The sequence below is a fragment of the Pteropus vampyrus genome, unplaced genomic scaffold (genome assembly GCF_000151845.1).
Source record: "Pteropus vampyrus isolate Shadow unplaced genomic scaffold, Pvam_2.0 Scaffold20, whole genome shotgun sequence".
NCBI lineage: Eukaryota > Metazoa > Chordata > Mammalia > Chiroptera > Pteropodidae > Pteropus > Pteropus vampyrus.
Genome location: NW_011888801.1, coordinates 4,966,090 through 4,975,017, shown reverse-complemented (window position 1 = coordinate 4,975,017; position 8,928 = coordinate 4,966,090). Strand labels below are relative to the sequence as shown.

Genomic DNA, 8,928 nt, shown 5'->3' with positions numbered 1-8,928 from the left:
GAGTGAGGTTTTGATTTGTATTGCTCTAATGATTAGTGATGTTGAGCATCTTTTCATGTGTTTATTGGGTGTTTTTATATTTTTTCTCTTTGTTTGTTTTTATATTTTCTTTGGAGGAATATTTGTTTAATTCATTTGAGAAACCACCATATTAGGTATATTTTAATCAGGTTTTTTTTATTGCTGAATTTTAGGAGTTCTTTATATATTTTGATAGTAATCCTTTATCTGATATGTGATTCGCAAATATTTTCTCTCATTCTGTGCATTGCCTTTATACTCTGTTGATGGTGTCTTTTGGTGACCAAATTTTAAAATTTTAATGCAGCACAATATGTCTATTTTTCCTTTTGTTGCCTATGCTTTTGATGTTATATTCAAGAAATCACTGTCAAATCCATTGTCATGAAGCTTTTGCCCTATATTTTCTTCTAAGAGTTTTATAGTTGTAGCTTTTGTCTTTAGGACTTTGATTCAGTTTGAGTTAGTTTTTGTATATGGTGTTAGATAAGGATCCAAATTCAGTTTTTTGCATGTGGATATCTAGTTTTCCCAGCATCATTTCTTGAAAAGACTGTTATTTCCTCATTGAGTGATCTTGGCACCTGTTAAAAATTATTTGACCATCTAAGCAAAGGTTTACTTCTGGGCTCTTTATTTTGTTCCATTGGTCTGTATGTCTGTCTTTATGTCAGTACCATACTGTTTTGATTACTGTAGTTTTGTAGTAGGTTTCAAAATCAGGAAGTGTGAATCCTCCAGCTTTAATTCTTTTTCAAGATTGTTTTGGCTACTTGGAGGGATTTCATATTAATTTTAGAATGGGCTTTTTTATTTCTGCAAAAAAATGCCATCAGGATGTTGGTAGGGATTTTGCATCGAGTCTGGAGATCACTTTAGGTCACATAGGCATCTTAAATCCCTTAAATCTTTTATTCATTTCCTTGTGTTTGTTGTTGTTGTTTGTGTTTTGAGGTAAGAGTAGAGAAAAAGGTGTTTCTGGGAAGAGATGAGGCTAGCAGTAAAGAGTAGAGGTATGAAGGAAACTGGGAAAGATTAGCAGTGAAGTCTGGGAGTGATGAGACTTGGGTCTTCAGAGCAGGTTAGAACATAACATTTTCGAGCAGTTCCTTTACAGTTAAAAAGTACTTTCAACATGTTATTTTGTTTGCTCGGCATAACAACCTGTGAAATACAGATAAAGACTTTTTATAGCCTCATTCCTTCAGATGAGGAAACTGAGGCTCAGAAAAATTATTTGCCTCTGGTCACCCATTAGTTAGCCAAACCAGGGAGAGCCCAGGTCCATCCAGCTCCTGATCCTGTGCCCTTTTCACTGTGCAGAGTCACTTTGTGCCTCCCACCCATGCGGTAGGGGTCTTGGTGGGTTCAAAGTCAGCAGGAATATTGTAGGGGGCAGTGGGGAAGTGAGCAGTTATCCATGATCTCATGGGGACCCAGGCTGAGTTGCCTTGGTGGTCAGTAATTTTCAAGGCACTACACAAAGCAGATAAGGAGGTAGGTGTTTACGCTGTTGAAGGGAGAGGGGACAGAAACAGTAGCTCATTACCGATGAAGACAAGACCTTTCCTTTGCAGTTGTCCTTTTTGGCCTTTGTGGACCGAATGCTCCTGACCTGTCCAACCCAGGGTGTCATGTCTTTGTTCATTTTCCAGCTGACTCCATGAGACTTGGGCTGTTCCCTGAGCTGTCATTTCCTATGGCTGACTCCTCAGCTTACCCTGATTTGAATTTAATGGAAAATGGTCATTTGGGGGATGATGTCACATTAAGGAGACAATGGGAGAGAGACACCTCTTGCAGTTCTTTTGCATTCAGTCTGAGCATCAGAGTCATGATCAGGTTCCCAAAACCCCATTGGTTCATTCTATTTCCTGCTGCCTTCTAAGCCAGGATGGAAATATTTATCTAGTTTGTTCCAGAGATTGTACTTGTCTCCTCTGGGCAGACCAGAGTAGCTGATGGCCAGAGGAGTGACAGGGTTGAAGGGGTTGAAGCCAGGAGCAGAGTACAAGGCTGGCAGCTAAGGTACAGCAGAGATGACTAGAACCAGCTTTCTTCCTTTTCTTCCTTTCCACTATTGGAAAAGATAATGTTGGCCACAGTGCTGAATGCTGGCCCACAAGCCACTTCCTGGTATAGTTGCTTGTCAAAATTACTGACCCATCAGTTCTGACTCCTAGATGCCTTTCACCTCAAGGCTGTCATTGAGCAGGGTATGGCCGCTCACATCCTCTGCTGTCTGTTGGGACAAGAAATTGGTGAGTTTCCGTTTTTCTGATCTTGTTTGAAAGGAGGTAGTATAGAGTTAGATAAGAATCGTGTCTGAATCTGGATACATCACTTACTAGCTTTGTGGCCTTGGGCAAGTTACTTGGCCCCTCTGAGCCTACATTTTGCCATCTAGAAAATAAGTTGTTACAGTTATTTTGTGTGGTTATTAGGAATAGTAAGTGAAATAATCCTTATAAATAGTGCCTTTCCTGTGACAAGTACTCAAAAAATGTTAGCTACTGTGAGTAGTCAGAGTGTGTAGTATATTCAAGAAAAACTTGAGCCAAAACATGTCAGGTGCCTACTGTATGTTGATGGCTCTTCATAACACTTCCTGACTCATTTATATCAGTCTCTTTGATACCCAGGGACGTTCAGGGAGTGAACGGAGTACAGGTACAGTTCGATCAGAAGTCAGGAGGGTTGTGTATCCAGGGCATCCTGGGCATATGAGGCCATTTCTCTAAGCCCCTAGTTGCATACTTTTGTGTTCATGTCCTTTACTTGGCCAGTTGGCTCTCTCCTACCTCACTGCCTGCTTCTCTTCTGTCTTCTTTGTTGATTCCTCTTTTCATCCCTCAGCCCCCAGTGCTCAGGGTTTGTTCCTTGGACTTCTCTGCTGCCCTCTCTGTCCACTCTCCCTCCTTGGGTTATCACATCAAGTCTTATTGCTTTAAATACTGATCATATGTCGACAGTTCCCAAATGATATCCGTAGTCTCATCCTTATCCCTGAAATTCAGACCATTTATCCAACTGCTTATCTGACATCTCCACTTAGGTGCCTGTGGTTAACTTGGCCAAACATGAACTCATGGTTCCCCACCTCTCCCACCCCACCCCCCGCCCCCAACTATTCTTCCTGCAGGCTTCCCCATCTCAGCAACAGCCAACTTCATCCTTCCAGTGTCCAGGCTAAGAACCCTGGAGTCATCCTTAACATCTCTTTCTTTTGTGTTCCACATTTAGTCTGTCAGCAGATCCTTTCAGTTTACCTCCCAAACATGCCCAAATCCAGCCACTTCTCACTAGCTCCACTCTTATCACCCTCATCCAAGCTACCAGCATTTCTCCCTTGGATTATTGAATTTGCTGTCAGACTGGTTTCCCTGCTTCCACCCTTCCCTACCTGTGGACAGTATTTAATGTAGCAGCCAGTGATCCTATTAAAATGTAAATCAGACCATGTCTCTCCTCTCTGTGGCCCACAAGGTCCTGCTTGAGTTCTTCATGCCACCCCCACACTGTACACCTTGGAGTTACCTGGGAAATGGACACCTCATTCACCACCCCATTCCTGTTGAAAGATGGACTATTGGTCCTTATAATGAACACCGAAAAAGGGGATATAAGCATCATTACTCTGATATTTTAGCAAGTTCATTATTCTTGTTCCAAAAATTTGAGGAGGGTACTGCAGCTATATCTCAGTTTGGGGATATTATTAATATTAACTTAAAAACCTGATACTTTGGGGGGTAGTCTGTGTAAACCAGGGGGTGACTCTTCATCTGACCCAGAGATAACAGCAAGCCTCGTCTGTGTCGCCAGCCTCTCTGTACCTGTCAGGGAGAAGGTGATTGCCCCACCCTGAGGTGTGTGTGTAGAGTGCATGAAGCGGGACTTCCTTGATAGATGCCCCAGCTTCTGTGGCCGTTCTGTTCCAGGGCCACAGTCACCCCATATCTCCCTGAAATGTTGGGGCTTGTCAACCTTGAAGTTTGGGTCTCAGTGTCCATAGCCTTGGGCCATATTTTTAAAGGAACAGAGGCTGAGGCTTTAGGGTGGGGCGTGTCTACCCTGAACCCTGGTTCTGCAAGAGGGCTTCTTAATAGCCAAAGGGACCCATCCTCCTAGTACCTCCTGAGGTCCTCTTTAGTGAGAGTGCCCATGACCTGGGACCAGTCTCCACACGGGCATAGGTGCCCGAGTGGGCAGGCAGCAGCCACACATCACAACCATGAAGCCACAGCTCCTCCCCCTCTCTTTCCACTTTTAGTCCCTATGCCTAGCTCAGCTCACAATGCCTGGTGAGTGTCCTCTTGGTGGGGGGAGGAGGACAGGGAGGCCACAAGTCTACTCTGGGTACCATAAGTCTAGGTTAGGAGGCCCTGCTCTGAGACTTCTCACTTGCACAGGGTGACAGGTTCTGCTTGTGTGTCTTCCGTGCTGATCTGGCTTCTGGGGTGCTTGTGCATACTCCAGGGTCAGCTCCAATCATGGAGTCCACCGTGACTGCTCTTCCACTTTCAGAGCTTGGCAGCAGCATCATATAGAGGTATCAGGAGCACAGACTTTGGGCTTGACTGCCTGGATTTGTATTGTGTTTTTGACCCCTCAGTGGCTCTACCATGACCTTAAGCAAGTTCCTTAACTTTTCTAACCCTTAATTTCCTCCTCTGTAAAGTGGGGATTAACCAAAACAACACGCACACAGCGCTTACACATCCCAGCATGAATGGTGCTTCGTGCCTGGTAGCTGCTATTATTGTTGTTAGTGAGGGTTGTATAGTCCAGCAGTTTGTCACTGTGAACTGTGCGACCATGTCACTCTAGTACAGCTTTCAATTTAGGTAATCAAAGGATTGAGAAGGGCAGGTTGGAAGGTTCATGATTTGACCATAATAGCAGCAGCAGCTAACACTTGGAATGCTGACTGCATAGGTGCTTTTTCAAGCCCTTTTTACATGAACTCAGTTGATCCTCTGTGAGGTAAGCACACCTGTTATCTCATTTTACAGATAAGCTCATGGAGGCAGGGAGAGGCTGAGTAACTTACCTGAGGGCACATAGCTGCTAAGTAGCCGAGTTGGGAGTCGAAGCCAGGCTGGCTGGCGCCCCATCGGTATCCTGGTCATTGCAGCCTTGGTTTACAGATGAGTGCCCCAGGCTCAGAGAGGAGAAGGGACTTCCACAGACTTCCAGAGTCTCCTAGCAGTGGCGCACCCTCCTCAGCCCCTGCTCATCTTTTTTCTGTCAGACCTGGCCTAGTGCTTTGCAGGGCTCAGGCATGCGTTGGGGAACCTGGCGAACATGTGCATCCTCTGTCATTTGTGTGCTGGTTGTGGTTCCTCAGGTGTGAACTAGGAGAGGGTCTCAAGGTGAGGCAAGTGGCCTGGTGGTGACTCTCACCCTGAGACCAGGCAGCACTTGCCCACTCTGTCACTGAGCCCTGAGGGGATGGTAGCTTGCCTTCTCCCTCTCCCTTCTCAGGTGCTTGGGGTGAGGTTGCATGTCCTCCCAGACCAGAGCTGTCTCAAGTCGGATAGGCAGGCCAGCCTCTCTTTACCCTCCTGGGAGCTCAGGGAGGACTGCGTGCTGGCTCAAGGCTGAAACGAGTCCCCCCCGCATTGTAGGTTTCACAGGGAGAAAGTGTGAGTCACTGTGGCCTTGACAAGCTCCAGGTGAATGGAGGGCTGTGTTAGGGGAAATTCTTCTGTCTCTTGTGCCCCATAGTCTGCGTTATCGCTAGAGTGATTTTAGTGGAAGTTCTTTTGAAGTGATCTCTATGATCCGATGGGGCTGAGTCATAAAGGAAACACAATTAGCAGGGACCCTGCTGGGCTCTTGGGAAGGACACAGTACGTGGCCCAGGCTAGTCTCAAAGAGTTTGCTGGTTCTCTCCCAGGGCTTCTGCCATGGCTTTCGTTTGCATCCCATCTGCTGACTCTGGTCAGCCTTGGTGTCCCGCATTTATTCTGTCCATGGACCATGTTCCTTGGGCACTTGTTAGAAATGTAGAGTTTCAGGCCTCACTCTATCTGCCCAGCCAGTACCTGCACTTTATGCAGGTCCCCAGGTAATTCCTGTGGCAGTAAAGAACCCTTCTCTGGTCCACACTGCCATGAAAACCTGGACTCATGCTCTGCTCTCCTTTGCTATAAATGTGTCAGATCCTCTGACTTTCAGGACCTCTGCACAGGGTTGCATGAGATTGTGGGGAGCGCCCTAAGTGACAGTGCCTGCTGCCTGTGGGTATGAGGGGTGGAAGAGGAGGGCCTGGGGGCAGTTCGGTGGGGAAGCTCGTTACTCTGGGCCTCTCCATGAGGTGGAGTATCTGCCTTAGGTTTCAGTGCAGGTGGGGTGCAGGTGCCTTCAGGGAGCCTTGGGGGTAATTGTCTCTCACGTGGCCAAGAGTGATGGGGCTGTGAGGGGCAGGGAAGTGCATGCCTGTGAGACAGAACTCCTGTTGGCCTCTCGATTGTGAAACCTCAGAGGCAGTTGACTCCCAGCACCCGCTCCTCAGAAGCACCGGCTTCGAAAGGACACCGTGTGACTTTGGAGGAGAGTGACTCCTTTGCTTTTTCCCGACAGTCCTGACCACACAAGCTTTTTAAGACAACAATAGCTGAAGAGACAAAGCATGACCAAGACAACATCGTCTTTGGGCCTCCCCTCCGCCCCCCCCGAATGACGTCTAAGGCCCTGGGAACATTGTAAAAACTGGACCCTGTCCAATTTTAATCGCTCCCTGCTGGCCCCCACCCCTAGATCCCAGGAGCCCTGCCGGCTGACTTGGGGGTAGTGATAACCACAGATGCAGACAGAGATGTCACACTGCCCCCTAGGTCAGGCCCCAGATCCCTTTCAGGACTTTAGGGTCAAGGAAGAGGAACAGAATGCGTTGATTGGTCAGTTGACTCCCCCAGCCAGGGCAGGAGATGGGAGAAGAGAGAGAAGGGTGTGTGCCAAGTTTAATTAACAGTGGAAACTTGCCATGGGGGAGGAGAGCGACAGTCTGAAGAGGAGGGGTGGTTTACTGGAAGATGGGACACTGCTGATGCCAATAATGAGAAAGAAGCAAGACGTTCCTGCAGGGAGCATCTACCGGAGCACCAGCTGGGTGTTCTCAGTGTTGCGAGCAGGATTAGGTGTGAGTGGGAGAGTTTATTTGTGCCTGCTTTTCCAAGGAGGCATCTTTTGAAAACAGTCCACCAACATACCAGCCGACGAGCCTTCCTTGCCCCCATAAAAAAAAAAAAAAAAGATAAGAAGATGGCAGTCGAGTTTAAAAATATAGGCACTATGTTCTACTCTTGTTCTTAGAAGACATCAATGGATTGCCTGAATTACATCTGACTTTAGTTCACAGATCTTTACACAATGCTTAACATTTACGATCTGGGGAGAGTGACGATTTGAGATGCTCATTATTTAAGACAAAAATGCAGAAGTGTTGAATGGACAGTAAAATGAATAGTGTGGGTTGAACTTGAAGTACAGGGGTATTTTTATTGAACATTACTATTCATTTTTCATTTTTCTGGTTCTATCTTCCTTCAAATTATGTGCGAATTCCCCTCTGATATCCTTGCCAGGGATCTTGGGGCAGCATTGCCTGTTAGGCCATCCTGACCTGCAGCTTTCTCCAGCATCTACTTGCTGTTGCCAGTTCTGCTGCTGGAAGCTGTAATGAACAAATTGAATCCCTTCTGGCGGTCCTACCGGAAGACAAAACACCTGCCTACTCCCCTAATCATCCTCTACAGTCCATGCTAAACACCCACTGGTTCTTCAGAGATTCTCAGAAAATGCTTTAACGTTCGTTCCTGGCCACCGTTTTAGTTTTTACCGAAGTCCCTTTTTTCTTGTTTTCTCTTTTTCTCTCCCCTTTCATCTCTTTTTCAGGTGGGCACACCTGTTAGCTCACGTGTGCACTGTTGTACCACGGCTCTTCATCTCTCTGTCCTCCATGTGTGGTCTTCATGTCCTCCCCTTAGATCTTCCCTGGGGTCTCTTCTGTCCCCAGGCGGTCTCCTCCTCGCCATGAGTGTCTCTTTCTCTCCCTCTCTCCTATCTACCCCCATCTCTTTATCTCTCTTCTTTCCCTCCTGAGAGTGTGCACACATAGGTGGCTTGTCAAGAGCTGAGATGGGAAAGAACCCCTTAAACTTGTCCCCAACATTTCTGGTCTCAGAGCCCAAAATCTCAGTAATTCTTGGCCACTTTCTGACACTAAAGTCCTAAGGTTTGTTCAAAGGCCTTACGACTAAAATCTCATCTCTGGCTCACTCATTTCTGGCTCACTCTGCCCTGTATATATACCTTTTCATTGTATAATTCTTTTGGTTCTAGAACAAAACATTGCATCCTTCCCATTTTCTTGGTTTTTTGACCCACCATCTCTGCACGTTGTGCTTTTTTTGACTCTCAATTTAGTCTGAGTCTTCGCACCCTCTTAATTTTGTGTCCCTTGTAGACCTGATAAACAAAGCATACCTTCTTTTTTCATTAATCAGTGGAGAATGTAATTGCTAAAATGGGACAGGGGAAAGGACCTTGTAAGCTATCTGGTTAAACTGCTTTATTTTATAGACCAGGAAACAGAGTTTCAGAATACTGAAGCAATTTGCCCAGCGTCACCCAGCTACTCACACGTGGATAAGAGCTGGGTTCAGAAACTGGGTTTCCTGACCCAGAGATTTTCTCTGATGCTTTAATGACAACGTAATTGCTGATAATTTCATGAGTAATTTTTAGTAAGGGGGCAAATACTGGCTAAATTATTAAGGACTGAGCTTGAATACTAAGAGCAGAATCATCAGGCAAAAAGAACAAATAGTCCACAGATGTTTAATTTATGCTCTGCTACCCTCTGCATGGAAGCCAGAGTCATACTGATAAAAATCTGTT

The 8,928-nt window shown here is 46.1% G+C and overlaps 1 protein-coding gene across 3 annotated transcripts in view; it reads left to right on the top strand.

Annotated features, from left to right (window-relative positions):
• Window positions 1-8,928, top strand: part of DLG5 (discs large MAGUK scaffold protein 5) — a 115,606-nt gene that overhangs the window by 36,193 nt on the left and 70,485 nt on the right. The window lies entirely within an intron of this gene.